Genomic DNA, 16,686 nt, shown 5'->3' with positions numbered 1-16,686 from the left:
ACAAGACGATTAGACTGTGGAAACGTTACATTGACGATATCCTGGTGGTATGGCGATGCAATAAAGACTCTGTACAATCATTTCACTCGTGGCTAAATGCACAGAGTGACTACCTGAAATTCACCCTAGAGGTGGATAGGTCCAAAGTCTCTTTTTTGGATCTGTCAATCTATGCAACCCCTACTGGTCTGGCAAGTGAACTATTCCGTAAATCAATGGCATGTAACTCACTACTGCGGTATGACAGCCAACATCCCAAGTCTTTAAGGGACAATTTACCGTTTGGCCAATTTTTGTGCGTGAGGCGCAACTGTTCCACTATGGACAGGTATAAACATCATGCCAGTAACTTATCGAAACAACTGAATGATAAAATGTATCCTCATAGATTGATCAAACAAGCGTGCAAACGGGCCTCTAACAACCACAGACAGGTTCTTCTCGAACCGAAAGTGGAGATAACTCCTCTGGGCCGGATGACTTTCGTAAACACCTTCAGTACCCTGAGTAATGGGATACAGAAATGTATCCGGAGAAATTGGCGGTTTCTGAATACTAGGACAGAAAAAATTCCAATGCCCCTGTTTGTTTTTAAACGCGGACGGAATCTGCGTGACACCCTTGTACATACCCGTCCAAGTATCCAAACACAAATTGAACCTAATACCCTGTGGAACTTGCCTCCGGTGCAGGGGCACTTTCCAAGTTGAAATTGTTCTGTATGTCCCCAAACAAGACAGTCGAAAACGGTAGACATTGGGACACCAAGACCATGGATACAATCGCATTTCTCGAATTGTAATAGCAACAATTTGAAATACGTCCCTTTCTTCCGGAATCAGCCATTAAAACATTGGTCACCTCTCTTGTCCTCTCTGCTCTGGATTACTGTAACGGCCTTTTCCTCAATGCCCAATCCAGAGTAATAACCAAACTACAGACAATCCAGAACGCAGCAGCACGTCTGCTCTCTGGTAAAACAAAATACGAATCAATATCCAAAAGTATAAAGGATTACCACTGGCTCACCATTCGAAACAGAATCCATTTTAAGTCCCTCTGTATCGTGTTCAAGGCGCTTAACAACCAAGGACCCCACTTTCTGAAAGAACAGCTACAACGATACAGACCTAGCAGAGTTCTACGCTCAAATACTCTCAGTCAACTGGTCGTTCCTCGCACAAAAACGGCATCTTGGGGCAATCGTCGCTTTTTGGTGGCTGCCCCAAAGCTCTGGAACACCCTACCCCTAAACATCAGGGAGAGTTCCTCCCTCCTTCAATTCCGCAAGCTCCTAAAAACGTGGCTCTTCGATCAATAACTGCTCCTTCCTCACGCTAATTATCATAAATAACTGGTTTTATTAGCGCCAAGACGCCTGAGGGTATATGATGCGCTTTACAAATACCAAAAATAAATAAATAAATAAACATGATCGAGTGTCCCTGTAGAGATCGTTATGTGGGAATGACTACCCGTAAAGTGCGTCAGCGGATGTTGGAGCACAAAAGCACCTTGCGCTGTAGAAAGTCCAACACTAAATTGACAAAACATTTTACAGAGGCTAATCATAGGCCAGATGACTACCAATGGACGGTGTTAGAAAAACCCTGTATACCACCCCATGTTAAAGATAGAACCAAGTTCCTATTCCAAATAGAACAAAGATGGGTTTTCAGGCTTAATAGTGATACCCTAGGTCTCAACGACACGATTCCTTGGACCCTATTATGAGGGCCACTTGATTCCCATATAGACACTGTTCGTCCCAATGTTTTAGTTCCACTCTAGTGATGGGCACATTAAACTTTGTCTGATAGAGATGGATCGGAGATCTTTATTTTATTTATTTCTTTATTTTATATTCTTGTAAAGCGCCAGACTAGACCCTCGAATGGGTATCTCCGCGCTATTGCTGCAACAAGGAGAGTTCTGATTTAAATTGTATGTCCAAACTAAAATAAAAAGCTACAGGGCATTATTTGCTAGGGTACAAATAGGTTTTTAAAATTTTCCGGAAAGTCAGGTGACTAGAGAGAGATCTTAATTCCGGAGGCAGAGAATTCCAGAGTATTGGTCCGGCATGGGCTAGTGCACGGCCGCCTTGTCTGGTCTTTTTTACTCTGGGTACTTGCAGTAACTGCTGATGACTTGAGCGCAAAAGGCGCCCTGGGGTGTAGGGCTGGAAAATTTTGGTCATGTATTTCGGGCCCTCCCCTATCATACTCTTATGGATAGTACATAGCGTTTTAAACTGGACTCGTTTCCTCACTGGGAGCCAGTGGAGTCTCATCAGCAGGGGATATGAGGGTGTCCTTGGAGGGGCATTCAGGATAATCCTTGCAGCTGTATTTTGGATTACCTGCAGTTTACTAAGTTGCTCCTCGTTAGCTCCAAGGAGCAAACCATTGCAATAATCAACCCTGCTGATGACAAGAGCCTGTACAAGCGTCTTTCTATGATGGTCCGGTATGAAGGGGAAAACACGTCTTAACATACCAATAGCCCGAAAGCAGTTTCCAGCAACTTGGTTAACGTGGCCTTTGAAAGTAAGTTGCTGATCAAAAAGCACTCCCAGGTTCCTGACTGTACTCTTGGGAATAGGGACAGGGCCCAGCTCTAAGGGCCACCAGTCGGATGCCCAGTGTGTCGCCGCTTGCCCAAAACACATGACCTCCGTCTTCCCTACATTACACTGCAGACAGTTAGATGACATCCACTCTGCAATGGCTCTCATGCCATCTGCAAAAGATCTTTTTATTGCAGGTGTAAGGTTTTTGAAGGGAAAAAGGAGTTGGGTGTCGTCGGCATACGACACTGGGGTGAAGCCGAAAGATCTAGCTAAGTTGGCTAAGGGGGCCACATACACATTGAAGAGTGTAGGACTCAAGCACGAGCCTTGTGGCACTCCCTTATTGAGCTCCCTAAGAGTGGATTTGTGGGAGCCCAGCCTAACTTCTTGATAACGACCAGTCAAAAAGCTCTTCATCCATGCCAGAGCCTCTCCCTCTACACCCACCTCGCCTAGGCGGCTGAGGAGCACCGTGTGAGACACCGTATCAAAAGCGGCGGAAAGATCCAACAGCACCAGAATCATTGAGCTGCCTTCATCCAGTGCCATTTTGATGTTGTTGGTCACCGTCTGAAGGGCTGATTCTGTGCTGTGGTTTGGCCTGAACCCTGATTGCGAATGGTCCAGGCCGTCCGTCGCCTCAAGATGTTGAGAGAGATAGGTGTTCACATGCCTCTCCGTAACCTTGCCCAGGTAGGGTAGGAGGGAGATAGGTCGTAAATTGGAGAGGTCTGTCCATGGGGAAGATGCCTTTTTCCTAATCGGGTTCACCACCGCCTTTTTCCAGTCTGCTGGAACCTGACCTTTAGTTAGTGAAATGTTCACCAAATCTAATATGGGAGGTCCCAGGAGGGAAGTCATGGGGCCAATCATCTTGGCGGGAATAAGGTCACTTGGCGATCCTGATTTAATTTGGCTGCAAAGGGAGAGGAGCTCTGTATTAGTAATTGGGGGAAAGGATGTTAGAAGTATTTTATTGTTGTTTGTTGCCGGGGTCAGAGGATGACCATTGGTAGTTTTATTTATAGCGCTGTTGGCTGCTACTATTTTTTCATAGATGTTATTTATTTTATCCTCAAAAAATGTCGATACTTCATCACATAGGTCTTGTGAGAAGTCCTCTGAGCTCTCACATGCGGTCGGTTTAATGAAGTTCTGAAGAATATTAAAAAGCTCCTTAGAGCAATTGCCTGCTTGTGATATCTGTAGCGTTATGTGCTGTTTTCTGGCAAGTTTAATATTCTTGTAGTACTTTGATTGAGCGTCTAAGAAAACTGCTCTGCTACTCTCGGTTTTCCTTTTTCTCCAGGCTTTCTCAGCTCGCCTACAGTTTTGCTTTTCTGCTCTCAGTTCGTGGGTATACCAGCTATCTTGTTTGGACACAGGATATTGTTTATGCTTTTTTAAGGGGGCTACAATGTCGATGGCTTGCTTTATAGAAATGTTAAGTTTAGCTAAAGCCGTATCGGCTGTGTCTGTTGCCAAAATTTCCGGATCTTTCCAGAATTCCTGGATTTTGTTAGCAGTGACTTTGTGCCATTGTCGTCGCCAGATGGGAGGAAGAGAGACACTCTTAGCAGTACTTAATGGAGTTACTAATAAAAATTCTAACATTGAGTGGTCTGTCCATGATACTTCTTTTGCTGGAGAGCAGATGACTTTGGCACAATTAGAAAAAAGTAAATCCAGCATATGTCCTCCTCTATGAGTGGGACCTTGGTTTTGTAATTCTAGACCTAGATTAGAAAGGTCAGTAATCAGGTCAGTGGATTCGGAAAGTGTGGGTAAGTCTACATGTATATTAAAATCACCCAAAAGAAGAAAATCTTCTTTGGATTTAATGTGAGGGGCTAAAATTTCCTGCAGAGTAAGTGCAAATTTAGGGTTAGGTCCTGGGGGTCGATAGACCAGAGCACCTTTCCAGGTGATGTGGTTAGTAAGTGTAAGTTTAAAAATCATTGTTTCTAGCTGTGGGTGCATATGTTGTTCACTAATAGTCACTTTTATACAATCTTTATATATAATAGCAAGACCCCCTCCAGTTTTAATGTCTCTGTCTAAATGTTTGATTTTATACCCAGAGGGAATCCCCATAGCGATGGCAGTGACTGTGTGGGGTTTTAGCCATGTTTCAACAAGAAAACAAATATCTGGCTGCATAGTATGAATTAGATCCCAAACCTCATGTTGATGTTTGGGTAAAGATCGCACATTTAGTAGAAAGCTCTTAAGGCCCGGTAAGGGGGATTTAGGGTCTGAGGGAGGTATGTCATTCTTTGCAAGACGCCGACATTGCAAACAGGAGAAGGCTCCCTCTACACGGTGCCATGGTATTTTGGTGCTACATAGCAACGGTGGTCTAAGGGTCAGTAGCGTTTGGCGGGAATACGTAATTAGCCGTGAACCCTTACCGGTAGAGGCATTTTGCGAAATATCATAGTCCATAGCCCCTCGCCCCGTCCTGTCGCGGACGGGCGCAGACGGGCTTTTCTTCGGCGCTTCTTAGGCGCGCTTCTTAGGCGCCCCCTGCGCGCAACCGCTGCGCGCTTCCTGGAAGGGCGTGGCTAAATAGCCCGGAGTGAGGTAGCCACTAGAGCGCTAACCTCAACTCCGGGACAACCGGAAGTGCTGCCTGCCTGGCTCTGCCTGTCCGCCCTCCGCTCAACGGCACTGGTTGCCGAGTCGGACCGAGGCGGGCAGGCGATGGAATCGAGCCCAGGCTATCAGCTGCAGATGCTAGAAGGATAGACAACCGCTAAACCGCGCTGGCGTGGTACAACTATCGCGCTTCTGGGTTCTTCCAAGTGTGCTAAATTTGGAAATTACAGTTTACGATATGATGAGATCAATGAGTGGCCTCGGGATAAGAGTATCATACTGTAGTTGGCAAAAGGCCCTTTTTCTATGTTTATCACCATGCAAATGTCTGTATGCACTCTTAGGAATTATTAACAGCAAGAATATCGACATGGATTGCCTAGGGGTAGGCTGGAAACATTAATCATCGAGATAGGGCCACATTAGCACAAAGTTTTTGGACCTCGCTTTTTCAAATAAATATCTTTTTATTTCTGGAAGCTCGATATTGGGCAATTACAGTGCACGACATGACGACGATATTAGGCAATCACTGTGGTTCATACATAGCTTTTATGTGTTTTAATGTGAATGAGAGTTTATCATCACATTCTTTTCTAGGGCGGGGTCTCCTGCAAAACCTGAGTCTGTGCCAGGTGAGGTGAGGCCTAACCCTACACAGGATAGGTGAGTGTACCTACTTACAAGTTTTATATTGGAGAAGAGAGGGGACTGTGTGGTACTCAGTTCATGATTAATCTAAAGGTATAGTTGTGTTTCTTCCTCTGTAGGTGTGGGAATCCTCCATCCTGTATAGAGGTATTTGTGGTATTCACAAATGTGAACACTGTGATTATGTTTTTTCTTTTCACAATTTCTTTATTGTTTTATTTGTTGCAGGAGCTAATATATAAGAAGGTCCTGAAGAAAGCCGGGGCAGTGTGCTCTATTGGCTGAAACTAGTTGACCTAAGACCTGCGGCATATTTGTTAGAAACGCAGCACCTGCACTGTTTTTAAAAGGCATATGAGTGGACATTAATACAATTGTTGGGTTCACTACTATGCTCTTTTTAAATTCTCTCACTAACACTGCACTGCAATTTTTTGTTTCAATCTGAGTACTTGGGACTATAGGTTTTTAGTCATCTAACATTGTCGTGTAAGATGTTCTGACTCTCTGGGTCACAATCTCAGATCACGGTATCATCCCCTGAGTTAATGGGGTGATGTGACAGGGAAGCTAGGATTCCAAATGATGACACTGGCCACGAAAGGCAGTTGATGGAAATCCTTCTTTCATCTTCCCTGAATAGGGGTTGTTTAAATTTGAATTCGACTTGTCTGTAAGTACCAACATTTTCTTTCTATGTTTCCTCTCTCCTTTGGTTTTTTAGATATCATAGACCACCAGATTGCTTTGTTGTTATTAAGTAGAGGATTGGGGGATTCAATCTGCTGTAGGTCTTTAAATATGTTCCCATTGACCCTTACTTCCTAGAGGAGTTGTTTTTGTGGCCTCTTAACAATTCACCACAGATTTCCCCTTCACATTCTCCTCTTCTGTCTTCACACTCACCTGAAAATGATGATGAGTATAGTTTAGGAAGAGGGATAGACCCAGATGAGCCTTTCCCATACCCTATAGATGATACAGACTGGGAGTACCCGAACCCACAGGATGCACCAGATATTCCTGACCCACAGTCATACCCATCAAAACCTTCTCCCTCAGAAGATAATATTAGTTTTGGACACCTGCTGAACAGAGCTGCCATTTACCATGGAGTCACTATGCACTCTGATGAGGCAGAGGAAGATTTTCTTTTAGACACATTTTATTAATCGCAAAGGTCTGTTCAAATTCTTCCTATGATTAAAGGGGTCATCAAACACGCTCCAGAGATATTTAAAGACCCTGTACGTACTAGGATCCTAAACCCTAGAATTGAGAAAAAATATAGGCCTGCACCTGCAGATCCAGCCTACATTAAAGGACAACTACCATTAGATTCACTAGTTGTATCAAATGCTAGGAAAAGGGCAAATTCACAAACGTCAGGTGAGAGACCCCCACCTGACAAAGAATCTAAAGTAATAGATGCTTCAGGCAAAAGAATAGCTGTGCAAGCTTCGAACATATGGCGTATAGCTAACACACAAGCCCTCCTTTCAAGATATGATAGGGCTCACTATGATCAGTTAGAGAAAGTACTGGAACATCTACCTCACCAATATAAGGTGCAGGCAAACAACCTTATACAAGAAGGCAAGCTAATTTCCAATACCTCAATCAAGTGTGCACTTGATGTGGCAGACACTGCATCCAGAGCTGTCAACACTAGTGTCATACTTAGAAGACATGCGTGGCTACGCATTTCAGGATTTAAACAGGAAGTGCAAACTACCATTTTAAATCAACCATTTAATCAAAAACAATTGTTCGACCAGAGGTAGACACATCACTTGAAAAGATGAAGAAGGATACAGATACTGCCAAATCTATGGGAGCTTTACAGTCCACACAAGCTAAAAGTTCCTTTCGTCGCTCCTTCTACAGATGAGGCTCCAAACATTCTGGAGCAGACAATACAACATCCTTTAAATCAAACACACAAACATCCTCTAACAAAGGATATTTTAGAGGAGGATATAGAGGATTCAACAACAAAGGAAGAGGTTGGGGTAACAACAATAATCGAACCTCCTCCAACACAAAACAGTGACTTTCCTCTGCTCCCCAACAGCATTTCACTCCTGTGGGGGGGCAGATTAACACAGTTCCTACCTGTCTGGAATTCCATCACAACAGACAAGTGGGTAAGACAAATTATCCAGTCTGGCTACTGCCTGGAACTTACAGCAACCCCTCCACACATACCACCCAGACAGCGTCCAATGTCGGCAGAACACCTTACTGTGCTCAAACAAGAATTCCTGTCACTTCTTCAAAAGGACGCAATAGAAATAGTTCCTTTACAACACCAAGGAACAGGGGTTTACTCACTGTATTTTCTAATACCCAAGAAAGATGGGACTCTAAGACCAATTCTAGACATCAAGCCCCTCAATAATTACATACAATCAGATCATTTTCACATGATCACTTTACAAAAAGTGCTCCCACTGCTGCAACAAGGCGATTTCCTTACAACACTAGATCTAAACGATCACATTCCTATGCATCCTGCTCACAGGAAGTATCTAAGGTTTGTACTTGAAGGACAACATTATCAATTCAAAGTCCTTCCATTCGGAGTTACAACAGCACCAATAGTATTTACAAAGTGCCTAGCAGTAGTAGCAGCACATCTAAGGAGACAACAAATACATGTCTTCCCTTATCTAGGCGATTGGCTCATAAAAGCCAAGTCATTCAATCAGTGTGTTCAACATACACATCAAACAATTCAAACATTGCACGACTTAGGGTTCACAATCAACTACACCAGGCCACACCCTCTCATACACATCAGTATCTAGGGGCTACAATAAACACGTCAACAGCTCTAGCGTATCCCAGTCCAGCAATGATACAGAGCATTCAGTCCTTAGTCGCAGTCTTCCAACATCAACAATCTCTGCAAGCCAGAGTGTTCATGAGACTGATAGGCATGATAGCATCTTGCATTTCCATAGTACCATATGCAAGACTGCAGATGCGTCCGTTACAGGAATGTCTAGCACAACAATGGAACTAGGCTCAAGGGCAACTAACAGACCTAGTGTTGTTAGACAACCGCACACATCGCTCTCTGCAGTGGTGGAACACCAAAAACTTGACAAGGGGGCGGCCGTTCCTCGAACCAGTTCCAGAAATAGTACTCACAGCAGACGCATCTCTCACAGGATGGGGAGCTCATCTCCTACATCATACAACTCAAGGGCAATGGACCACTCAACAAAGACTGCTCCATATCAACCATCTAGAGCTGCTAGCAATATTCCTAGCACTCAAAACATTCCAACTACAAGTACAAAACAAAGCTGTCTTAATCCGGACGGACAACATGACAGCCATGTATTATATACAAAAACAGGGGGGGGGGACGCTCTCTACAACTGTCCCAGCTCGCACAGAACATTTGGAGATGGGCCATCCCACAAAACATATATCTGATGGCAGAGCACCTTCCAGGAGTTCACAATCAGATAGCCAATCTGTTGAGACGGCAGACACAACAAATTCACGAATGGGAACTACATCCGCAAGTTCTTCAACCATTCTTTCACAAGTGGGGGCAATCAAACATAGATGTGTTCGCCACACATGAAAATGCAAAATGCCCACTCTTCGCCGCCAGGTTTCCACACCCGCTGTCCAAGGTCTATGCGATATGGATGAACTGGTCAGGCAGATTTGCGTACGCTTTTCCGCCAATACCACTAATACCACTAGTAGTACGCAAGCTCAGACAACAGTCTCTCAAATTAATCCTGGTAGCTCCCACATGGGCATGCCAACCATGGTTCACCACACTGTTAGAACTCTCTCTAGTTCCACACCAAAAGCTACGTCTCACACCATCTCTGCTAACGCAGAACCATGGAGACATCAGACATCCAGACCCAAATCATTTGAATCTGGCGATCTGGCTCCTGAAGTCTTATAGTTTGGTTATCTTAACCTACCACCAGACTATATGAACATCATTAAAGAGGCCAGGAGACCTACTACTAGAACTATGCTGCTAAATGGAAAAGATTTGCCATTTATTGCACCAATAACCACATTGATCCTTTGGATGCTTCTATCCAAAATATTATTTGTTACCTTCTACATTTACAAAGATGTAACTTGTCACATTCATCTATACGCCTGCACCTATCAGCAATTGCAGTATATTTACAAAACAGACAACATCTGTCTCTTTTTAGAGTACCTGCTATTAAAGCATGGATGGAAGGATTAAAGAGAATCATTCCCCACAGGTTACCACCTTCTCCAGTGTGGAACCTAAACGTTGTTCTTACAAGGCTCATGGGACCACCTCATGGGGCCACCTTGTGAACAAATGTGAACTGCAATTCCTCACATGGAAAACAGCTTTCCTTATTGATATTCTCTTAGAAGAATTAGTGAGATTCAAGCTTTCACAATACAAGAACCATTTTTACAACTACATCGTAACAAAGTGGTTCTAAGAACTAATCCCAAATTCCTTCCAAAAGTCATTACTCCTTTTCATTTAAACCAATCTGTAGAGTTACCTGTGTTTTTCCAAAACCCTGACTCTGTAGCAGAAAGAGCTCTACAAACACAAGATGTTAAACGAGCTCTTCTCACCTATATAGATAGGACTAAATCTTTTTGAAAAACAAAACAATTGTTTGTATCTTTCTCTCCACCGCATAAAGGCAACCCCATCTCAAAGGGTGGAATTGCAAGGTGGATTGTAAAATGTACACAAATATGCTATCAAAAAGCAAAATGTACATTAACAGTTTCTCCTAGAGTGCACTCCACACGCAAACTAGGAGCCTCTATGGCTTTCTTAGGGAACATCCCCCTAGAAGACATATGCAAGGCAGCAACATGGTCTACAACACACACCTTCACTAAACACTACTGTGTTGATGTGCATGCCAAGCAGCAAGCTGCAGTAGGCCAAGCTGTCCTAAAAACTCTCTTTCTAACTACTGCAACAGATACAGGTGACCACCGCTAGGGTAGACACTGCTGCACAATCGATGCAAAGTGTAGTATCTGCAGCTCATATGCCTGGAACGGACAATGCTACTTACCAGTAGGCATCTGTTCTTGGCATGTAGAGCCTCAGATTACTGCACGCCCTCCCGCTTCCCCGGGACCTGTATCTGTTCCAGTTTTATCTTATTTAGATGGACATCCTTTTCTTTACTTCTGCTAACTCCATCATTTCCCATGGCGAAAAACAATCTAAGGATGGAGCCGATGCCCATGCGCACTATGCCCAAGGGAGGAGTTACCTATCTCCTGACTACAAAAGACTTCTTCCAAGACGACAACAACATGCAATCATCTGAGCCCAACACCAGGTGGCGATCTAATGCAAAGTGTAGTAATCTGCAGCTCTACATGCCAAGAACAGATGCATACCGGTAAGTAGCATTTTCCTTCTCCCACATTGCCCCGATTTTAATCCTGGTCCAGGGGCGTACAAATAATGGAAACCACATACCCTTTAGCAAGTTCTAACTTTCACTCTGCTGCCCACACTACCCTGAGCTCATTATTGTGGTATTTTGTATACCTTTCTCTATAACAATACATGCCTGAACTCCTCCCTCTCAGTGAGGGGGTTGTATCACGGTGCAAGGAGATTCCGAATGAGGAAGCATGCCAACTATGGTGAGTGAGGGAAATCGTCCTTTTAAAGGAATATTTCATCTTAGCTAGGTCTTCATTTGCAACAGAAATCCTCAGAGACCCAAGAGTTTTTTGATTGTGGTAGAAATACATTTTCACCCTTCATTGTACGTTCAAGCACAGACCATTGCTTGAAATGTTGTGATCAATGTAGGAAAAATACTCTGTGCACTGAGAAAATGTGTTAAAATAACAGAAAGTTGATACTCTCATTTAATACCTTCTCATACCTGGATTTATCTAGAAGAGAAGTCTGTTAATTCTAGCAGATTTATGATACCACAAGGTATAAGAAATTAGGGGATCTTTATTTGATATCTTTGTCAGTAAATTATCTGAAATTATTGAACATAAACTTTATTTCTAAAGATTAAGCTCTCAAATAAATATTGTGCTTGTTTTATTAAGAAAGGTAAATGAACTAGGAGAAACCAGTAACTGCGCGTCAGTATTTTCCTCAGGAAGTTTCAAGTTATAGAGTGAAAACACTTTTTAGAATGCCCCAAAAATTGTGATAAAAATATTTCAATATGTTGGACAAAAATAATAGGTACATTGCATGACAATATTGAAATAGGAAATAAAATAACAAGAACAAATATTTACGCTACATGACAAAAATATTAGAGACTAAATTTCAGCAATATAGGAAATAATGAGGTTCATGTACTAATAATCTATTTGGTAAAATCGGTTGCTTGTGGAGTCAGCAAACTACTGTGTCTGTGATTTAAATATAGGCATTTTTTAATGCACCCCATTTTTTTGGGGGGAAACAGATTTTATTAGTCAAGTAGCACATATCAAGCAGCACCCTGTAACCCAGAGGCAACTGCACAATCATTACAACAAAGTCACAATTGCCCTTGACTGTTCGGTTCAAAGTCTTTCAGCCCCCCAGGAATTTCTGTCCCCAAAACAATAGCGTACAGAAACCCCCCCTCCCATACTCCCAACTCCCCCCCAAACATCCCCCCCAGGTCACTCAAGTTCACAGTTCCATAATCATAGTTATACAGAATAACCATATACCACAAGGCACTCACAGTCCACCCCACCACTCCTTCGGCACATTCCTTTGTATTCGCCTGCAATCTCCCCCTAACCCGGCAGTAACTGCTCATCAGGAGGGTCCAGCCACAGTCCCCGATATTCTGCCCACCTGTTCCAGATTTTATAATGCTTGTGTGGACACCCCCTCGCCACAAAAATAGGCTGCTCCAGCCCCATGCAAAAATCTAGATAATTTTTCCAGACTGCTACTGATGGGGCCCTTGTCGGTTTCCACGCCTGTGCAATGTCTCGTTTTGCTAAGGTGAGTCCTAACAATAAGAGGTGCCGTTTGTATCTGTTACCTCCCACCCCCTCCATATGCACCCCATTTTACTTTCAGATTTACAAATGTCCCCTTGGGTTACTACCTCCAGTTAATGATTTCAGCCCACATTTGGTTACAAAGCTTAATACAAACCTTAAGGATTTACTACAGTATCCTGAAGGGACCCTATTAACATTCCCCTTCCAAAGTCTGAATTGTGAAGTGGGCTTAGTACATTTCAAAAAGGGGTTTAGCATTTGCGAACTCTCTGAATTACCGAACCGGTGAATTTTTGAACAATAAGACCCTTGGTACATGAGGCCATTTTTCTCAATTCCCTCCATATTAAGTTTACTAATAATGTTAGTTGAATGATAACCTGTGCACGTACCTGTTTTGTGTTAGTGTTGCTTCAGATCAAATAAAATCATCACACATAACTCTTACACACTACTTAAAGACAGCATTTCTGACATCCAGCTTTAATGTTTTGTTAAATATATTTGCAAATGTTGTGACTTAAACAGGAAAGCAACTAAGGCGGTCTCTGGACATGAAATAGGATTTAATCATAATCGTTAGATACATTTTCTGAGTTTTAGGACCAATGTGTGTCTTCTGGGTTTACTCTAAACCACTATAATAAACATATTCAATGCTTTTAGATTTGATCTGTTTGTACTGGTTTCTATCGCAGACAATAATCTAGATTTAGACCAAGGATCAATTCCAACCATGGCTTTTAAAATCTATTTATCATTGATCTCTTTTAGTGTTATCGCAACTAAAACTGTAATAGAACTGATCTGAGAGATGGACCTTCAAGTATTAGGCTCAGTCAATTTATTGAACAAACTATGGAGTTAAAATCTGAATAGATTAGATCCACAAGCATGTATTTTACATCAATAAATTACTTATCAGCACGTTTTCACTCATCTTCTATTTGTCGTGGAGCTCGTGCTGGGTCTGTTTGAACTCTTTTAAAATATGACATTTAAATGTCCAAAACTTCAGGAATTCTAGTTTCAAGCCTGGTCAAACCTTAATGAATGCTACACAAAAAGATGCCCTTCTCTTCCTGCATTTTATTGTGCACCATGATTCAGAAATGGTATGTTTTTCCTTTCGGTGGTAAAATACTAAACATATTTATTGTAGTTGCCATCTGAAACTTTATCACTAATTGGGAAGATAACAACAAGTGGTCCTGTGATGCTTGCTCGAATGGGAAGTGTTTGATTAGAAGGTGGATTGAATTAAAGTTTAGCTGACAATTTTACAAAAGTGTGTGGAATTTGTATTTATTTAAAATTGTTGATCTCCAAAAAGGCTTAAATCAATAAATTGAATTGAAATTCAAGTTTATCATTTGAATCCTGTTGGAAAATATGTGATTAGGAACCCCATGAGGCGGTTCCTTTTCAGAAAGCATTCAGGTTGTATTCATGAGCCAAATAATGCTCAGGAGGTTGAAATATTCAAATTGAATTCTAATTACCCATGAAATGTTCATTGTTCAATATATTTCTCTTAGTATTTTAATGTGAGGACTTTATTGCTTAAGGAAAATAATTAGTATTTGTTTTTCTATATGTAGGAAGCATTACATTAATGAAATCACTGTATCTCACCTTCTTTGTTTCCTTTCCTGTTCTTTATGAACGTTTCTATTGCTGAACTTTAAAGATTGCCCGAAATTAGGAATTGTGCTCTACATAACTTTGCTGTGTTACAGTATGTTGATTTTTATGTACAACTTTTGTCTCTTATGTGTATGGCAACTGATGTTTTGGTTTGCTTTAATAATCAGCTTATGTTTATTAGGTTTTATTATTCAATAAAATGTTTCAAACCCAACAAATGGTAGTTGATATGTATTTACAACTGCAGCATTTTTATTGTATGGGCACTTTCAAAGGGGCCAAAAAGATGGTCTGCGGGATGACGGAGAACCACATTGGCATCAGCAGGGAGAGGTTTGAGCAGGTGATTGGGGGTACATGTAAGGTTGGAAGTAGGGGAAACAAAGCATGTACATTGTGTGGACTGTGACTCCTGGAGTTATTGTGAGGGATACCACGCTACCCTGTAAATGAATCCCCTAGTGATTATTATCAACAAACTTTATTTGGTTTTATAAAAGAAAACCATAAAAGTCATATATAAAATGATAAAACATTTTCCAAGTTACAGATTGAAAAAATATAATATGTCCAAGTTAGTCAGAACACAAGATAAAAATGTATTAATTACAGTACAGAAGTTAATCGCAGCTTGACCTGAGTCTAACAGCGACCCGTAAAAAGTTAAGCGTATGCAAAACAGTGTCATCAGAGCAGTTATTAAAAGATAAGAGCTGGTCTCACCCTCCTAAAGAGGGAATGGGAATAATAAATAACTTTCTAGGAACAGCATAAAAACTACAAAACCTTAAAAAGTGCATCATGTCCTGAGGAGACTTCCCATTGCAGCCACAGGGCATGAGGCACAGGCCTCTGTGGGAGCCACGAGGGTGTGCCAAGAGGTAATGGAAGAGGTTGAGCCGAAACAGGGTCAATAGAAAACGATCATGGATGCTTTTAAGCCCTAGAAGATAAGGTTCGGTGGTTGGTACAGTTTTTAACACAATGTACTTACTCACACTAGACTTACACAGCTCATTTCCCTCTCTTTCACAGCAGCTCATTCTTAAAAAACACTCTTTGACCAGAGAAAGGTCCCTCTTACGTATGCACTCGGTTTAGCAAATAGTTTCTACCTACCCTGGAGAGACCAACTCTTATAACTGGAGCCATCGGATGCTTGAGACATGATCAAGTGAAAGTCATTCCGTAGGACATCTTTGCAAGTGTATTTTCTTAAACCCTTGGCTGCAGGGCATATTCCCCTGCTGTGCCGGGGGAGGGGAGGGGCGCGCACAGTGTTCCAGTGCTCATGACGAGCTCAGCTCGTCATAAGCCACGGTTCTTGTGTGCTCATGACGAGCTGAGCTTGTCACAGACACGCCCGTTTCAATAGAACGCTCAGCACAGCAGGGGAATAATCCCCGGGTGTGAGCATTCTAACGGCCGTGACGAGTTCAGCTCGTCATGAGCACACGGGAACCGTGGCTCATGACGAGCTGAGCTTGTCATGAGCATGGGAGGGGTTCATAAGCCCAAATATTAAGCCACAAAGACAGGGGACGGAAAGCCAGTACATCTGAGAGGAAAGAAATCCCCAACTCTTCGTGCATGACATAAAATGGGTTGCTTTGTGGGCAAGTCGCTGGAAAGAGTTTTCAACACTTTGCACTGACCCTACCCCAATGTGACCGCATATCTCACTCCCATAACTAACCTTTGAGATATATTTGGCTTCATATATCTTCAAAAGAGCCCCTATTGGCTTCCCTTCCACTCTGCTGGCAAAGTTAAGAACAGCTGCAAAAGCTTTCACTAGATCCCCTTTCTTGCAAGTCAGCAAAGGGCACCAATTCAAGGAATCGTTACACAACTCCTAAATAGGAGAAAAAATTGGTCTTCGGTATTGACAAAAGGTGAACTGCTTAGCTCTACGAGGTCCCACCTGCAAAAATGAACAAATTGGAATGATTAAACGAAATGTTCAAGTCCTTCATAAAAAGGACAAAAGAATTAAGAAGAAGTTGTTGGCCCCTAGTTGTCCTCGCCCAAGGACTGCGTCGTCCGCGTAAAGGAGGACTGGCAGGCTACGCTTGCCTACCTGGGGACAATCAGCATTTGTGCTTTGCAACATCTACATGAAGTCATTACCGGTACTGATCATTCAATTTCACCTCACGTGCTATAACTATGCAGACGACACACAAATACTCCAACTGGAACACCCCAAAGACATTGGAAAATCC

General features: G+C 42.4%; 1 protein-coding gene across 1 annotated transcript in view; it reads left to right on the top strand.

The window, feature by feature from the left end:
* The window catches only part of LOC147737233 (uncharacterized), a 103,717-nt gene that overhangs the window by 31,550 nt on the left and 55,481 nt on the right, over positions 1-16,686 (top strand). The gene's annotated exons all lie outside the window — the stretch shown is intronic.

This window comes from Lissotriton vulgaris, chromosome 1_1 (genome assembly GCF_964263255.1).
Source record: "Lissotriton vulgaris chromosome 1_1, aLisVul1.2, whole genome shotgun sequence".
In the NCBI taxonomy this organism is placed as follows: domain Eukaryota; kingdom Metazoa; phylum Chordata; class Amphibia; order Caudata; family Salamandridae; genus Lissotriton; species Lissotriton vulgaris.
Note: the sequence above shows the minus strand (reverse complement) of the source record. Positions and strands in the feature narration are given on the sequence as shown.